Raw genomic sequence first — 19,982 nt, forward strand, 5'->3', positions numbered from 1 at the left:
GCATACACTGCATATATTTAAAAATGGGCTTTTAGTCCATATAATAATTTATTTATATAATAATAATTTATTATCACTTATTTATTAATGCTTAAGCTTGAACAGTTAAGCATGAATAAATAACCTTTAACAGTATTTATAACTTTTTATACAGCTTAATGATATTAATTATGTATTTTTAAAATATGCTTTTAGTGCATTTTTAACAATGACAATTTTGAGCATAAGTTTAAAATATATAAAAATATATTTTAAAGTAATGTTCAAATAAGTACACTTTACAAAAGTACACTGAACTTTCATTTAAAGTATATTTTTCTAAAATATATTTTTAGAAAATATACTAAAATACAATTATTTTAAAGTGTGTTAAAAGTTGTATTGTGAAATATGATGCTAATATATTTTTTACATATTTAGAAATGGTACATTTTTGTAAGTATATTTCTAATATACTATCGGAAAAGAGAATATATTTGAAATACAATAAAGTATACTTTTTTTTCACTAGGGGGCATATGGGGGTCCTTCACAATGACTGGCCTTTTTGGGCCCTTTGCATAGCACGGCCTTAAGTGGCCATCAGTAAAGACTGACTATTATCATTTATGAAACCTGGCCTATAATGACTGTTTACATAATTAGCCTATCATGACCTTTCATCATTTTATTCATATAATTGGCCTATCCTTGCCCATCGCATAGCACAGACTTTCGTGACTTTACACAGGACAGGTACAATGCAAGAAAAAAGGCCCAGATTCCCAGAATCTCCCTGCTGGAATGGGTGTGGGTTTGGCGGCCACACCGGAAAAACAAGCTCCACACTTTCTGGTCGCAGCAACAACAGGTACAAAAGCAGTTAGGTCCAGTTACATTCCAGCTGTCTGATGGTTCTCGTTGGCATGTCAGTCGGTTTATGAAAGTACTGTGTCCTGGCTGCACTCCCCAGCTCTCTACTGAGTTCTTTGTCCCCAAGCACAGCATCAAACTACCCTGCCACCATCGGCAGCACCCCCAGGCAGACCTACCAGACTGCACACTTTCAGGATTCCTTGACATCTTTTCACACTTTTCATACAATTACTATTGTTTTTGTAATTTGCTAATTTACTTTTTATTCTTTTATATAGTCTAACAAAAGTAAGTGAATGAACAATTTACTTGTTCGAAGGACAAGCACATAAACATGCTTAAAGGGGGGGTGAAACACTCAGTTTCAGTCAGTGTCATGTCAATCTTGAGTACCTATAGAGTAGCATTGCATCCTGCATATCTCCGAAAAGTCTTTATTTTTTTTAATAATTATATAAGAAAGATGCGCTGTTCCGAGTCTTTCCGAAAAAAGCCGAGCGGGTGGGGGCGTGTCGTGTGAGCGGAGCTAAATAATGACGTGTGCTCGCTGCTGCTATGTTGAGTCGAGTGCGTCGTAAAGCTGTGTCATCCCTAACAGCGGGGAAAAAACTTTATTCAAAATAAAAATATGGCTTTTAATCAGATACAGCCATACATCTATGATCCGGAATCAGACCCAGAGGCTGCAGTTGAACAGGAGCAGCAGCAAAAACGACTAGAGCAGGACGTCTCTATGTGGTACAAGTTATACACTAACTATATAATATGCTTAGCGGCTTGTGTTATTTACATATTTATACTTGAATTATATCGTCGTATTTTTGTCTTTGAAGGTGTACATGTGGGAAGTGCAGTTGTGCACGTGTGTTTGTGTGTTTACGCGTGGTTTGTGTAGACAGTAAGCGGACTAAAAAAAACACAGACATTTGAAGCAGTCCCACTCACCGCCTGCGGTTCTAACGTTGGGACCTTTATCGTTGGGACTGCTCCATCCTTCAGCATTAGGCGATTGGAAAATCCGGCGTCGAGCTGGGCCTTGTTTATGAAACAGTCGGCACCGAAATGCAGCGAACAGATATAAACATTTGCGCAACTCAGTTGCTGATCCGGAAAAGCAAATTACATCCACTGTTGCCTTAACGCGGGGTTTTTGGCGAATCTGTGCAGGACTGTCTTGGTCTGGCAACCAAAAACGCACTTTTTTGGTGACATTGTTATGTGCACATCACCTGTCCAGCATCCTACAAGCCAGCGCTTTGATGGGCGTAGCCTGTTGCTTTCGCTCTCTCTCTCTCTCTCTCTCTCTCTCTCTCACGCGCTTCCGGTAGAATTGTCCGTAAGGCCCATACAAGGAAATTCCGCCCCCATTAACGTCAAGGGGACGCATGATCTCAAAAAACTTGCCGAAACTTATGACTAACCGGAAGTAGTATTTTTGACAAAGAAATACTCCATCAAACGTCCACCTTAACTTTTGAAACTTTGTCTATGTTTAGTATGGGATTCCAAGTCTTTAACAGTGTAAAAAGATCAGTATGCATGAAACAGCATTTCACCCCCCCTTTAATGTCAAGCCCCGTATAATGATATTATTGGTACACTCCTGAAAAAAATCTTAAGACCAGGGGATGCATTGCAAGTTTTAGACATTTCGCACTAGTGGATCATAACTGGGTTGTAAGTGCTGATTCAAAATGCCAAAAGAAGAAACAGGAGCAAGAGACAAAAAATAGAGAGTAGGCAATTTATTGAAAACTGCATTTAAACTCAAACAGGCCATTCATCAGCTGATATTTTTGTAGATTCAGTTATAAATTATTTACAAGTTATTAGATAATAAACTAATAATTTACAAATCATGAATATACATGAATAACCCTAAATATCGTACATTATTTGGCCTACATTAAGTTACACGTTTGACATGTTTCAGTAAATTTGCACGTATAAAAATCACCACAGCACCTTGGCTTATAGCTATGAGAGAAAGTCTGACCCAAAAATAGCACACAACACGCTGAGATTAAATCTAAAATACATTATATAGTATTATAGTTTAAAACAAAATGATGTATTATTACTTAAACATGGTTAAAGACCACATTAACGTAACGTAAATCATTTATTCGATGAGGAGTGAACTTGACGTAGACATCACTTAGGCCAAAATAATCCCTATTTCCCTTGGATATATTTACTTCTAATTTACTTCTTACTTCACGTCTAACGTTAAATATATCCACACAAGCCTAATATGTTTGACATATATATCTGCAGTTTAATCATTACCACTTACCTGACGCGTGAACTGCATCCTCAAAATTGCTGCTGCCTCTCGGTGAACCTCGCGAAGTCCGTTGATCTGTATCCTTCCGCGGATCAAAGTACTCCAGAGATGCTTCCGCGAAATCAAACGAGCAATACAGATCCCTCCGCGTAGTCAAACAAGCTCTTGTACGTATTCATTAAAATTAGGCAGATTAAATGCCACAATTAACTACATATGTTCATGAATTATATATGTATATTAAATATGTAATATGTAAGTGCTGTAGGATCCATCTTCTCATAATGCAGATACCATCATAAACAAAACATCGAAAATACATCTAATTTCACAAATATTGTTCTGATATAGGCTATTTTATCAAATGTTTCTAACAGCCCATTTCAACAGCACAAACAAAAATCTATTTACCATAGTAAACTATTGTGTTGGCCATATAGCCTTTTATAAAATGTTGACTGGATTCGCGTTGTTTAGTCCAGTCAACATTTGCAATTCTAAATGTTAACTGGATTTGAAAATATCAATTCATTTAATGTTTTTCAAATATATTTCTGCAGACTTAATATAATTAGTCTTCTTAACTAAGCACAAGTAAGAAAATTAGTTCAACATATATTTTGATCTTACTGGCTTGATCATCATTTGTTCATGACTTGATATAATGGTACACTGACATTTCAGCACAGCAAAATCTCCAGTGTTAAAATCCTGGTGTTAAGGACTCTCAGAGTAAAGTGTTACATTTCTGGTGTTGAATTAACACTGCTAGTGTAAACCGCACTCTCTGGCCGGTGATCATATGTAGAGTTAAATCTCAACACCGAGAGAGGGAGTAAAATTACATCCGGGGCATTTCGGCGACACAAGCTTAAACTTTTTTTCACAGACGCCATTTTTTTTGACTCGCGATGCGGACCACAGAAGGAGGGATAACGCTGATATTGCGTGTTTTATGCGGTTTCATCGTATTTACATATATATTTTATTACATCATATTGTTTTATACCTATGAATGTGCTGTGCCCGGCTAAACAGCTCTCATACAGGCATTTTCGTTGACGTGTGATTCGGAGCAGACCTGAGGCGGTTGCTTTTTAACAGGGAAACGCCGTAAGTAAGTGTTTACCTAATTTACAATATGTATTTTATAACATATTGATTTAAAGCGATGTCTGAATGCTCTGTGCGCTTAAACGAGACAACTTTTCTCACATGCTGCATCTTTTGACTCGATATGGAGCGGACGACGTGGAGGGTTGCTTGTATAAGGGAAACACCGAAAGTAAGTGTTTTTGCCTAATTTGCAACACGTTTTTTTAGGACATATTGTTTTATAACGATATATAACTTGACGCTTTAATAACGCGCCTAAACCTCTCAGACTAGGCGGAGGCTCGTGGTCTGGTGCACACGGAGTTTGCACCGCATCACAGAGAACAGAGAAAATACCGAAACACAGACAATGCCGAAAAAGTAAGTGTCCCACACCTATATTAATCTGTATCTATAATGTATCATTATGTATTTATGTCTTGGAAAACGAATCCAGTAGCTATGCTGCTTGAAAGGCTGCGTAAGAGTTTTATACAGACGAGCCATGCACAGTGGCCTCCCTGAAGAAACTAGCATCAGACGGAGAAACGTTAACGCTTTCAGCATTCTTTAATTCATTGTTCATTCATCAAACTGTAATCTTATTGCACCAACGTTACTTAATCTTTGTGTCTGATTTGTATTAGGTAGAAATCCAGATTCAAAGATGCAGATGAAATGACTAACAAAGGAAGGCTATTTGTGTGCAAAATCAGTGACAAAGTTTTAGGCAGGATTGTTTCATGAACGTTGTTTTCTGAAAATTTTGTTTTGCGCAGAAAATTTGACCTGTCTGATGTCTCTGTCTTCAGAAGCATCAAGTTCAACAGCTGCATCAACACTGATTTTTGACAATCCCCTAATATGAAACCAAGGCTGCACTGATGACAGTTCTTTCTGTTCTGCATTAAAAAAGGTATGTATATGGTATAGACAAAATGTGTGGTGCCTGTCTTGGAAGATTATTGAAGGATAGATAATAATATTTATTTACAATAAAGCACAACTATGACCTCTGTGCATACCAATTCAAATCACTTATTGACATGTTTTAGTCAGGACAGGATGGTAGTTAGAAAATTATCATAAAAGAATAGAACAAATACTATGTAAGTCAATTTGAGTAAAAGATGACAGAGTTCAAAAATTTGGAAGAACTAACACTTTAAAGTGATAGTTCACCTAAAAATGAAAATTAGACCATGATTTACTCTTATAGTTATACCAAAAATGTCCTGGCTCTTCCAAGCTTTATAATGGCAGTGAATGTCTGTTTATGCTTTGAAGTCCATAAAAGTGCATCTAAACATGCCAGGATGTTTTTTTTTAAATAACTGATGGAATTTGTCTGAAAGAAGAATGTCATACACCTACACAGCAAAATTCCCAGTGTTAAATCAACACTGCTCAGAGTGTATTTGGTCCCACTCCACAGAGAGTTAAAATAACACTGAAGCCGTGTTAAAGTTAATGAGATAATTAAGAGATGAATTAAGGGGTGATTGAACCATTAGTGATGAACACCTGATGATAACGAGCATAATGACTGAAGGAAAGAGAAACACAAGATCTACAACTGACTTCAGCCATAGCCTTAGATGAAATCAACTGAAGATAAAAGAAGACATTCAATCTCTTAAGATCTCAGCAGAGGATTAAATTATTCCTGTCATACTGTTCGTCTACATAAGCTCTTATTGAGAATTAACAGGTTTAGATGTTGATGTTTTATGGAAAATGTTTGGTCACCATTATGCTGATCAGTGTTTCCTTTAGTTGGGCAGTTTGACTTGGCTTTTTCCAGAGCAGTGTTGGTAACAGTGTTTTCTTCACTTACTTAGTTACAATGGAATCCAGAAGCAAATCATTTCATATAGTTTTCATAACGAAATGGAATGATTTTATCTCATCAGTGACCAAATGTGTGAGTGTATATATATATATTTGCCACGGGTCAGAGTTTGAATTTAGATTTTTTTTTTTTAAGTTAAAGAAGCAATTATTTTAGCAAGACATCAAGAATCAGCATATGATTCTCAACAATGGTGACATGGTTCATGCTGCAATGCATGCTGGGAGCCATGAGTTTTATAATTGGCCGGCTCCCAGAATGCATTGTGGCATAAAAACATGTCACCATTGTTGAGATTCATATGCTGATTCTTGATGTCTGTGTGTCCAAATATCCCCCCCCCCAAAAAAAAAAATTAAGAAATCTAAATTCTGTTTAATTTGTGCCAAGATTTTCACATTGATGATCAATTTACTTAAAAACAAATAACTGCTTTTGTTCAGTATAAGATTGGTGAGCTTGATCTTTAAAACTTGACAACAAACGGTGTGATGCATGTCACAAGATCACATTTCTTTGCAAAAAAAAAGTGTTTTGGCAAAACACTGTTACAAAGATTGAAATTTAGTTTAAAGTCAAACTGCTCAACTAAATGAAACACTAATCACCATAATGGTGACCAAATAATTTCCATAAAACATCAGTATCTAAACCTCAATAAAAACATATGTAGAAGTACAGTATGACAAAAGTAATTGTGGAGTTGTTTAATCCTACTCTGCTGAGATCTTCGGAGATATAATGTCTTCTTTTATCTTCAGTTGATTTCATCTAAGGCTGTGGCTGAAGTCAGTTGTAGATCTTGTGTTTCTCTGTCCTTCAGTGATTCTGCTCGTTATCATCAGGTGTTCATCACTAATGGTTCAATCATTACTTAATTAATCTCTTAATTATCTCATTAACTTTAACACCACTTCAGTGTTATTTTAACTCTCTGTGGAGTGGGACCAAATACACTCTGAGCAGTGTTGATTTAACACTTGGGATTTTACTGTGTAGAATGACTTTAGGCTAAAGTAAATCATAGGATAATTTTCATTTGTGGGTGAACTATCCCTTTATCTTAGTTGTTGTTGAAATTATTGAAGTACATGGGTAAGAATTTTAATATAATTGATTCATTATGAATGGGGTCTGATTAAAACTAATAAAAAAAATGTATTCTTTAAGACTATTTAAAGTATTTCTTCATCCTCAAACTATCTTTAACTCTTGTTTGCCAGCACACGTACCATATGACTGAAAAACAGAAGAACAACTCAACAATTTCCTTATTTGGAGGACTAATACTTTTAGAATGGGTAAGTAATTCTTTCATATTAAATATTTATCCAAAATGTATTTATCATTTTAACTTTTGGATAATGTTTGGATATGCCTTCATGTTTAAAGGGATAGTTCACCCAAAAATGAAAATTTGATGTTTATCTGCTTACCACCAGTGCATCCAACATGTAGGTGAGTTTGTTTCTTCAGTAGGACACAAATACAAATTTTTAACTCCAACCGTCGCTGTGTGTAGGTCATATAATCATGTGAATGGGTAACAATTCAATGAGGGCAAAAAAAAAAACATCCTTAGACAACCTGCACAAAGAGCCCTGTGGCTTATGACGACACATTGTTATCTTGAGACACAAAACGATCAGTTTGTGTAAGAAATCGAGCCGTATTTATATAATTTTTTTACTTCAAATACAACGCTATATCCAACAGCCAATATCCACGCTCTGGCTCGTATATCGAGTGTGGATATTGACCTTACTGGAAGTGAGAGGCGTTCCAGGCTTTTGGATATAGCTTTGTATTTGAGGTAAAAAATTATATAAATACGGCTCAGTTTCTTACACAAACTGATCATTTTGTGTCTTAAGGTATCAGTATGTCGTCATGAACCACAGGGCTCTTTGTGCATGTCGTCTAAGCATGTATTTATTTATTTTTTGCTCTAATAGAATTGTTACCCATTCACATGATATGACTGACACACAGCAACAGTTGGAGTTAAAAATCTTTATTTGTGTTCTGAAGAAACAAAAACCTAGCCTGACAAGCCAGACCACATCAAGATGTTTGGTCTGGAAACTCACCATTGACAGCTCAATCTGAGGGGCGGATAAACGGTTGTCTTTCAAACTCCCTCTGCACGCGATAGGATAGCGCTACACCAACCAGAGCAACGAAGGTGAAGCAGAGCTTGTTGATAGATAATTCGCCGTATCCGGTCGGCTAAACTTAGAACACATCTTCCCTTTTTAAGAATGACTTCAGTGCCGTTCTTTTCTCAGAGAAAAGCTTTACTCCAAGTCTTCCAGAAATGCAGGCAAAGCTGATTCGAAAGTCCGCCGTTCGACAGCTTTTGTGTTTACTAGAAGCACGCAAACGCAACTCGGCCGTCGTCATTATGGCCCCGCCTACCAACTCTATACACGATGTGATTGGCCTGGCAAGAGTTAGGTGATTACAGCTCAGAAGGGTATTGAGAGTTGCTAGACGACACTCGCGGGCAGATTATATTTGCTGCCGCTAGGGTGCGTCTAGATTTCTAGGCTAACAAAACCTACATGTTGGATGCACTGGTGGTAAGCAGATAAACATCAAATTTTCATTTTCATTTTTAAATATATTTGTTTTTATATTTTCAGTTTTTAGGAGTTTATGTAATGCATCAAGTAAGGCCCTGGGTTGGTGCTTAAAGACTACAGAATAGAACCTGCCTGGTGATGGTAAGATTTAATAGATAACATATATCAGAGAATCATGGGCACAAAAATAATGATAGCTTTGTTGGAATTTGGCTAACATCATATAATAACAAAAAAAAGAGTCAAACAAATTGTTTTCATGATTTGACATGTAGATGGTTTCTGTTTGATTTTAGACTCAACAGATTGGGAAATCTCAGCCTATCCCAAAGTCAGGAAGGAGCGAACTAAAATCATTCCAGCAGCTGACTAGTAAGTGAGATTTCTGTAAGGGAAAGTTCACCCAAAAATGAAAATTATGTCTTCATTTACTCGCCCTCATGTTGTTCCAAACCTGTATTAGTTTCTTTCTTCTGTTGAACACTAAAAAAGATATTTGGAAAGATGTTTGTAACCAAGCAGATAGAGCAACCATTCACCACCATAGTGGAAAAAAATACTATGGTAGTGAATGGTTGCTCTATCTGAGTAATTAATTAACATGAGTAATTAATAACAGAATTAACATTTTTGGATGATGTAAGCCTTTAATTTACTTGGAAATCAGTCAATTCTAACCAAAATAGTTTCATGTTTGAGTCACCAAAGTCTAAGATGATTGGACTTTTTTTCACCATAAACTTGCTGTATTTATAAAATACAAATAATATTAATTGTAATTGGTCTGGTTTTGTGTTGTCTAAGGAACCAGCATTCCAGGATTTTTCGAGAAAGTTGGATCTGCACAACCTTCCCTGCTCTGCATGTGAAACAACAACGATGCACTGAACTGTACTGTTAGCAACTGGACACAACCTGATCCACAGATATCCTGCAACTGTTTTTCATCTGCTGAATGTTGTGTTGACTCAAGTACTGCTGTTCTGTTGCAAAGTTGAAGGTACTGAACCAACTTCACTGACACAGGACATATATTCACTGACATGCAGGACTTGAAGTATTACACACCACTTGAGAAGTTTTAATATAATTCTGATGACAGAAATGCCTATACTGTGCCTTATTCATTTATTTTAAAAGTTAACCTTCAGTGATGTAAAGGGTCTTGCTTGTTAATAAAGAACTAATTTGTTAAAACAACTCTTTGCATTCATTTTTTTAACTTTCATTTTTCAACTCCATTATACTCAATATAAACTCAATTCGAGTCAAATTTAACACTCATAAAATGTATATATGGCTCCGTCCGTTTGGGAGTTAAAATCACACTTTTTAAAGTGTGAAATATGTACACTACTCACAAGAGTAAATGTTAACACTTAGGGAGTTAAAATTTACTCTGTGAGTAGTGTACAAATTTTACACTTTAAAAAGTGTGATTTTTAACTCCCAAACGGACGGAGCCATATATACATTTTATGAGTGTTAAATTCAGTGTTAATTTTGACAGCAAATTCAGATTTAGTCTTAGTCTTAGTCTTTTGAATAACACACCATTTAGTTTTAGTCCCATTTTAGTCATCTGAAATCTTTTAGTCTTAGTCTAGTTTTAGTCGACTAAATATCATAAGAGTTTTAGTCTTAGTCTCACGGGTCGGTTTGTATAACGTTTTAGGTTCACGGTTTCAGTACGGTTTGGTATTTGCTATGTTCACAGAATAAAGGACTATTAAAAATAAAGAAAATAAGAACAAATAACTTAAATACAAGCAGTAGCACAAATAAATTCTATTGAGCAAAGATACTGATAAAATGAACAATGCATTTCCTGTTTTTCAGGTAGGTCTAACGTTAGTTTTAGGTAGAGAAATAGAATAAATAATCAAATGTAAAATAATTACAAATTTAATTGTTTAAATGAAAGATTAATCATTATTAAACTTACACAAGCTATTCAATCAAGAGCAGTGAGTCCTCATATTTTCTTTGACATTAAAGGTTGCTGCCCCTTTAAGACAGGGGTATGCGTCGTCTTTCTCGACTGTATAAAGTTCACTTAAGGCATATTCAGACTATGTCTGCTTGGATACTTAACAAGATGGACATGTTGACATACTTTTTGTATGAGTTTGTCCGTTCAAGCGCAAGACTTGAAAGATAACTCAATATTTGCGCGCTGTGGGACGCGTGCGCGCTCTCGGATGACAGATCTTCACACAGCGCGTGCGCGCTCTCATTCGCGTATTCTGGCGAATGTAACTACCCGGGTGAGGACGGCGAAATGACTGGACAAACGGCAGCACTCGCATGCACTGAACACAGTTTACAAAGAGAAACCGTTTTGCCAGTTTTTCTTTTATTATCGCTGTTGTAGTGCCTATCACTGAGGAGCCAGCATGTGTATCCATCGACAGAAACATACATAAAGCATTATTTTCAAGTTACAACCCATATTAAAGATGCGTCATCATCAGATGTGAGATGAACCGCGGTGCAAGTGCATTTTACAAGGCACCCCGGTTGGGAAACGCTGGTCTAATCAATACAGGTCAGACATGGTTTTCTTTAGCTTCTATTTTATTCCAAGTTTAGCAGCTAGCGGGAACACGGTGGTTTATCTGATAAAATAAACTTAGCGTGCGTGCTTTGGCATGTATTTCTGGATGAGTCGTCTGTAAATGCCGCTTCAAGTTGGTGGTGTTTTTCCCAGCGATTTTTGCTCCACATGGTTTACAGGCGTATGATTGTCCTTGTTGTCATATGTGAAATGTGACCAGATGTCAATTCTTCGTTTTCGTCCTGCCTCTGACATTTCTGCTGTTGCGCGTGCATTTGCCGCTGCTTTTTTAAATGGCTCGGCTGCTTCTGCATAGATCATCCTACCCTCAAAGATTCGCTCTGATTGGATCTCTTCTCCATTCGTCCCGCCCATATATTTTCGTCTCATTTTTATTCGTTGACTAAAGTGTCAGTTATATTTCGTCACGTTCTTCGTCATCATATCTGACTTTTTATTTAGTTTTTATTTAGTTTTCGTCCGTGAAAAAGGTTAGTTGACGAATATTTTTCGTCATAGTCTTCGTCAACGAAATTAACACTGGTTAAATTTGACTCGAATTGAGTTAAATGTACACTGGCTTTTTTGCTGTGAGTGATTAATAATATATTAACTAGTAACTTAATAACCATTTATTAAGGAGCTGTTTGATTATCTTATATGCTATTTTTTAACTTACTTAACTTAATTTTATAACTTACCACAGATTTGCAAATTGTTAGCATATTATACTTAATAATTTATGAATGTATAATCATGATTTGTAAATGATTAGTTTATTATTATCTAATAACTTATAAATAACTGAATCTACAAAATATACAAAAAGTAACAATTTAGTAACATTTATGAAATGCATTGTCGTGTTTTGTAAATCATTAGTTCATTATTAACTAATAATTTGTAAATCACATATACCTGAATCTACTAAATATAAGTAAAATAATTAACAAATCACTCATAAATCATTTATGAACCCATAGTCATGTTTCATAAATCATTAGTTAATTATTTACTAATCACTTATAAATGACTTGTAACAGAATTTACTAAACATTCATAAAATGTTAGCATATCACTTGATAATCAATTATGAATGTTTTGTAAATGATAAGTTCATCATTAACTAACCACTTATAAATGACTTACAACTGAACGTTATTATAAAGTGTTACCGTGTTTGGAATACAAAAAAAAGTCAACCTTCAAATAATTATGTTCAGTTATGCACTCAATACTTGGTGGGGAATCCTTTTGCAGAAATGACTGCTTCAGTGCGGCGTGGCATGGAGGCGATCAGCCTGTGGCACTGCTGAGGTGTTCTGGAGGCCCAGGATGCTTCGATAGCGGCCTTAAGCTCATCCAGAGTGTTGGGTCTTGTGTCTCTCAACTTTCTTTTCACAATATCCCACAGATTTTCTATGGGGTTCAGGTCAGAAGAGTTGGCAGGCCAATTGAGCACAGTAATATCATGGTCAGTAAACCATTTACCAGTGGTTTTGGCACTGTGAGCAGGTGCCAGGTCGTGCTGAAAAACCAAATCTTCATCTCCATAAAGCTTTTCAGCAGATGGAAGCATGAAGTGCTCTAAAATCTCCTGATAGCTCGCTGCATTGACCCTGCCCTTGATAAAACACAGTGGACCAACACCAGCAGCTGACATGGCACCCCAGACCATCACTGACTGTGGGGACTTGACACTGGACTTTTGGCATTTTGGCATTTCCTTCTCCCCAGTCTTCCTCCACACTCTGGCACCTTGATTTCCGAATGACATGCAAAATTTGCTTTCTTCCGAAAAAAGTACTTTGGACCACTGAGCAACAGTCCAGTGCTGCTTCTCTGTAGCCGAAAGGTGGCTTGACCTGGGGAATGCGGCACCTGTAGCCCATTTCCTGCACACGCCTGTGCACGGTGGCTCTGGATGTTTCTACTCCAGACTCAGTCCACTGCTTCCGCAGGTCCCCCAAGGTCTGGAATCGGTCCTTCTCCACAATCTTCCTCAGGGTCCGGTCACCTCTTCTCATTGTGCAGCATTTTTTGCCACACTTTTTCCTGCCCACAGACTTCCCACTGAGGTGCCTTGATACAGCACTCTGGGAACAGCCTATTCGTTCAGAAATTTCTTTCTGTGTCTTACCCGCTCGCTTGAGGGTGTCAATGATGGCCTTCTGGACAGCAGTCAGGTCGGCAGTCTAACGCCCGTTTCACACATACTCCGTCTGCAGTGCGTGTGCGGTGTGTGTTGCGTTGCGTGTGCGTTGCAGGAGCCCCACACCCTGTTGTGCTTTCACATATGCTGCGTTTGCAGTCCGCAACTGATCCGCTGTTGCACACCACAAACACAGCATTTATTCAGTATTTTTCATTTAAAATCCAAAAGTTTTTACTGAACATGCCTCGTCAGAATTCCAATTCTCTTTGTTTAGCCTACTCTTTAATAGAAGTCAGGTCACGTAGCCTACTAGCCTACATTTAAACAACATTTTATTAAATTCATTTATTCATATTTATATAGGCCTACTTTAGATTTAGCTCACACAAGTGGCAAAATATTTAAACAGGTCATAGCCTTAAATCACAAACATTTTAAATTAGAAACTTAGAATAGTCTATTAAAAAAAGCAGACTCTCGTCTTTTCTTTCGTTTTTACACCCTTTTAAAAGAAATCCTGCAGGTCAAAAAGAACTTTGCTTTTCACCTCCAAGAAAGTACGAGTGCTCTCCATTATGGCACATTTTTTTTCCCTAAATGCCAGGTAAGGTGTCGTTTTGTTGCTTTACTTGAGAAAAAAAGCCATGTGTTGACTTTGAAACAAGAGTATATTTTAAATGATATGCATCTGTGGTGAAATTACTAGATTTTCGCGTCAGTACATGTTTATTTTAATGCAAACAATGTTCTATCACTTTAATGCAGCAATGCAGCGCAGCAAAAAATAGACTCGGTACGAAAGCGATCCGTGCTCTGCTGCAGACGCAACGCTCCTGGAACGGACTGACGGACCGCATCCGCGTGCAGTGTGAAAGCTGTCATCCGTTAACATGGGCACGGAAAAAAATACGCACCGCACACGCACTGCAGACGGAGTATGTGTGAAACGGGCGTTACCCATGATTGCGCTTTTGAGTAATGAACCAGGCTGGGAGTTTTTTAAAAGCCTCAGGAATCTTTTGCAGGTGTTTAGAGTTAATTAGTTGATTCAGATGATTAGGTTAATAGCTCATTTAGAGAACCTTTTCATGATATACTAATTTTTTGAGGGTTTTCATGAGCTGTATGCCAAAATCATCAGTATTAAAACAATAAAAGACCTGAAATATTTCAGTTGGTGTGAAATGAATCTAAAATATATGAAAGTTTCATTTTTATCATTACATTATGGAAAATAATGAACTTTATCACAATAGGTTCATTTTTTGAGAAGGACCTGTATGTATTTTTGTAATGGTGAGCTTACAAATCCATTTGTGTATTGTGTTGCATGTAACGTAATGGTCATTTGCAGTGTGCATTTGTGGGAAGCTTTGATGCTTTTAATGAGAGCGAAATAAAACTAATTGAATCAGAAAAGGCCGTTGCTGTGCTGTCAGTCTCCCCTCAACCCCCTGCACTCCACCGCTAAACCACAGCCACTTTTATAGCATTTTTAAAAACTGTGGTGAGAACTGACTGCTGCTGAAACAGGGGGTTTCATGACCCTTTAAAATGGACTGTGGCAAAGTGGAAATCTGTTTTGTGGTCAGACGAATAAAAATTTGAAGTTCTTTGTGGAAAACTGGGACGCCATGTCATCCGGACTAAAGAGGACAAGGACAACCCACATTGTTAATAGCGCTCAGTTCAGAATGCATATCTGATGGTATGGGGTTGCATGAGTGTGTGTGGCATGGGCAGCTTACACATCTGTAAAGGCACCATCAATGCTGAAAGGTATATCCAAGTTCTAGAATAACATATGCTCCCATCCAGAGGTCATCTCTTTCAGGGAAGACCTTGCATTTTCCAACATGATAATGCCAGAGCACATACTGCATTAAATACAACATCATGGCTGTGTAGAAGAAGGATCCGGGCACTGAAATGGCCAGACTGCAGTCCAGATCTTTCACCCATAGAAAACATTTGATGCATCGTAAAGAGGAAGATTCGATAAAGAAGACCTAAGACAGTTGAGCATCTAGAAGCCTGTATTAGACACGAATGGGACAACATTCCTATTCCTAAAGTTGAGCAACTTGTCTCCTCAGTCCCCAGACGTTTGCAGACTGTTATAAAAAGAAGAGGGGATGCCACACGGTGGTAAAAATGACCTTGTCCCAACTTTTTTGAGATGTTGATGCCATGACATTTAAAATCAACTTGTTTTTCCCTTAAAATGATACATTTTCTCAGTTTAAACATTTGATGTCATCTATGTTGTATTCTGAATAAAATACTGAAATTTGAAACTTCCACATCATTGTAAAAATTGTAAATAAAAACCGAATGCAGTGTCCCAACTTTTTTACAGGTCCATTTACATCCCTATAAATTGTCTCTAGGACGTAATGGTCTGTTTTTGCCTTATTTGGAAGGGTCATGAATATTAATGTGGAGTTCGGCTCTGATTGGCTGTTTCACTGGCTCATTGCAGTGACAGAATCACATCTACCATGTACCGTCAATCACGGAGAGATTATGCATCCAATCTTATGTTTGATCCTGCTTCTGACGAAGATAAAACATTTGAGGAACAACCAATTGTTTTGAGATTGGAAATGGATGCTTTTGAGTGGTAAGTTCAGTCTTTATTTTCAGTAAGACCTGCAAAATGTAACGTCAGTAGGGCTGTCGCGGTAACCGCACTATTGTAAAACCGCACTATTGACAAGCCAACCGCAGAGGAAGGAAAGCAACCGCAGAAACAGTGGCAACCGCAGTGTTCAGTTTTTTTTTTTTTGGCTTTGTTTTACAATTCATCATGTGCATTTGATGTTAAATAAATTAATAATGATACAAGAGAGTTACTACTGTCATTTTCCCGCAAACTGTTTGTATCCGGTGTTTCGTTTATTTTGAATAGGCCTACTGAAACGATGGCAGACGCTCTCGTCCCAAAACCGAATGCCACCACGTTGCTAGTTTGGGAACATTTCGGCTTTCAACCCAATGAAAAAGGCGAGCCAGCGAATTAAGATGAGCCGACATGCGGCAATACATCTAACTTGAGGCGTCATCTCGCTAACTGTCATCCAGCCGTTGAAGCGCAGCTGCCCCCTCAAGCATCAGGTCGCGGAGCAACTTCAAAAAGAACAGCTGAGGCCGGTACCAGCCGACAGTTAGGAGTAGCTGAAGCCTTTGCAAAATCTGTAAAATACAGCCGTGAAAGTAACAGGCATAGATGCCTTACAGCCGCTGTTACGAAATATCTAGTTCAGGAGATGGTTCCGTTCAACACAGTGGAGAAACCAGCATTCAAATCGATGCTTCAACAATTTGACAAACAGTACGAGTTGCCGGGCAAAACATACTTTTCAGAAACTGCTGTGCCGAAAATGTACAGCACGGTAAAGACATCGATCAAAAGCGTGCTTATAAATGTCGACTACTTTTCTGCCACAACCGATATGTGGTCAAGTGTCAATATGACTCCTTATATGAGTCTAACGGTTCATTATCTCAGCAAGGAATGGACTCTGCCTCGTCACGGTGTTTATGCCCGACAATATTTCTGATGCTCTTCGGCACACATTTGAAGAGTGGTCCCTGGATGAGAAGAAGCTGGCCTGTATCACTACAGACAACGGGGCAACATCGTTGCAGCAGTCAAAAAGCTGAACTGGCCATGGCTGAACTGCTTTGGTCACAATTTACATTTGTCAGTTACAAATGCAATGGCAAGCGTCAAGGACCGCACAGCCCGAGCAATGGGCCTGTGTCACACATTGGTCAGTACATTTTCTCAGAGCTGGTTGAAGAGAAGAGATCTAGCGAAAGCTCAAGCGGAACTTCAAATTCCTCAGCATGGCCTCATACTGGTAAGTTATAAAATGTAATCTAAATGCTAACTTATTGATTATGTAAGCTAAAAAAATACAAATGTAATTATATGAATTAAATTATTTAAAAAAAATAAACAATATCTATAGCTTACTGTCAAATAGGCTAGGCTACTTGTCTGTTGCTGGATTTAATGTTTTTTTTTTTTCATTTAAAATAAATGTTTTACAAAATAAAATAAAAACAAAATTACATTAAAAGGTCAGATATAGCCTATATAAATTAGGCTAATTGCACACTGTAAAAAAATGCTGTAAAAAAAACGGCCACATTTTGACAGTAAAATGCTGTTTTCCATTAAAACAGTAATATACCGTAGAAAACCATGCATTCTGGGTAATATTTGTCATTTTCGAGAAAATAGCCAACAGTAATATACTGTGAATCAACACGCTTAAAGACGACACTCAGAGGCTGTGTTCAAAATCACTCCCTATCCCCTTATTCACTATTCCCTACACTAGTTCACTGATATAGACCACTCGACAGAGAGAGAGGAAAGAAGAGAGTGAATTCAGACACTGATGAACACCTGCTGTTATCACTGAAGGAAAGAGAAACATGATTTCATCAACTGAAGATAAAAGAAGACATTAAATCTCTGAAGATCTCAGCAGAGGATTAAACAACTCCACAAACAGCATTACCAGCTTCACACATTACTAACCAGACTGACTTTATTTCTGTCAGACGTCTACAGCAGCTCTTATTGAGAATGAACAGATGATGTTTTATTGTTTCTTCTGACGTTACCATTATGGTGATCAGTGTTTGCTTTAGTTGGGCTCTTGAACAGCGACACAATAACATCAGTTTTTATCTCGCTGCTGTAACGGTGTGTTTTCAATACATGTGTTAAATCAAGCAAAGCTGAGAAAAAAACATGAGTTGGTTATGTTGACTATTTAATAATGGTTTAATTCACTAATAGTTTAAAAGTCTTATCTATAAACATATAGCGGATGCTTAATTTTTTGTAAAATTGAACCCTATAATTTTATAACATCATTGTTGCAACAACCAGATAATTTGAAGAGCATGGGAACGCTTGTGGTCAAAACATCTGAATCAATCTGACTCACACAGACATCAAGAATCGGCGTATGAATCTCAGCCGTGGTGACACTCAAAACTCCCAGCATGCATTGCGGCACGAATAAATTATGCTGCTGAATAGCCTGGTTATTTTCTTTAATTCTTATTATTTGCCTTTATTTTGAGACACCCCTCGCTGCAGCCTGCAGCACGATGACGTTGCTGGATCAGATCCAATACGTACTGGATGGTGGATCGTTATGGCGACGTCATACCGATCTCTGGGTTAACTTATAATGCGTATGCGCCGGTCTTAAGTGACATGTATGATCAATATTGTATATAGATGATCTAACCTGTGTAGTTGTATTACTGATAAATAGTATTAAGTAAGATGAATAAATCATCTTTTCATAAATGTGATGCTTAAATTATCCTAGTTTCGCTGTACATGCATGCAAAACAGTTACAATTTTAATATATTCTGATCATACTTGCTGTTGAGTGGAAGGAAAAATTATTCAAGTAATTGTCTCTGTAATGTTTATCCTCAATGTACAATGCAACACGATCTGTAAAGAACTTAAAATACCAGTACCCTACACATTCAAGGGAAAATGCAAAACGTATCCTGATGGCGTGAGCATATTATTAATCATTATTTTTGCGCGAGCGGTTTGAGTATTTATCTATCCAGCAAAACTCTCCTGTGCATTCAAACTCTTCTGCGCATGCGTATACGACGTCATCGAATTGTGAATGAAACCACCGCGCATGCGTGTCCAGTACGTGTTGGATCTGATCCAGTACGTCATCGTGCTACAGGCTGCAGCGAGGACTTCTTGTGTTTATTTTTGGTGCTGTTGTTGTGTTGACTTTAAGTAGTGTTTTGTGATGTTCAGAGTTGATCTGTTCGTTTTTTTTATTGATTGTCACCATTGTTGAGATTCATATGCTGATTCTTCATGTCTATGTGAGTCTAAATGACAGCAGAGAGCAAACTAATTTTTGAACTCATGACTTTATAAATTATAACTAATTGCTAATCAGTGGTTGATAATTTCAGAAGGGTCCCAGTTTAATAACATAAGAGTAAATGTATGTGTTTCAAAAATAATGGGTTTGTTAGGGGAAGAAACACCGGACAAGATTAACAAGCTAAACATCCTATTACAATTATAGCAAAACAGCCAATAACTTCTGACCATGTTTTTTTCTTGGCTTTTTGCTACAATAAATGTGTTTAAGAAACACACAGTTATAGCAGACAAAGAAAGACTATCATTACAAAGTCAAGGGCCAAGAGCCCAACTGAAGCAAACACTGATCACGATAATGGTGACCAAATATTTTCAGTTAAACATCAACACCTAAAGATCTGATAATTCTCAATAAGAGCTTCTGTAGACGTCTGACAGAAATAAAGTCAGTCTGGTTAGTAATGTGTGAAGCTGGTAATGCTGTTTGTGGAGTTGTTCAATCCTCTGCTGAGATCTTCAGAGATTTAATGTCTTCTTTTATCTTCAGTTGATTTCATCTAAAGCTGTGGCTGAAGTCAGTTGTAGTTCTTGTGTTTCTCTTTCCTTCAGTGATTCTTGTTAACAGGTGTTCTCAGTTATCACTTAATTAATCTCTTAATTATCTCATGAACTTCCTCAATGCTTCAATTACTC

General features: G+C 37.3%; 2 long non-coding RNA genes across 2 annotated transcripts in view; one reads left to right on the forward strand and one right to left on the reverse strand.

The window, feature by feature from the left end:
• LOC137084050 (uncharacterized) overlaps positions 1-19,982 on the reverse strand; it is a 648,504-nt gene that overhangs the window by 33,796 nt on the left and 594,726 nt on the right. The gene's annotated exons all lie outside the window — the stretch shown is intronic.
• On the forward strand, positions 5,090-9,050 carry LOC137084981 (uncharacterized). The gene is made up of 4 exons (XR_010906867.1): positions 5,090-5,153; positions 7,313-7,390; positions 8,735-8,815; positions 8,971-9,050. It is a non-coding gene; the product is annotated as an uncharacterized lncRNA (long non-coding RNA).

Source organism: Pseudorasbora parva, chromosome 8, assembly GCF_024679245.1.
Source record: "Pseudorasbora parva isolate DD20220531a chromosome 8, ASM2467924v1, whole genome shotgun sequence".
Lineage (NCBI taxonomy): Eukaryota > Metazoa > Chordata > Actinopteri > Cypriniformes > Gobionidae > Pseudorasbora > Pseudorasbora parva.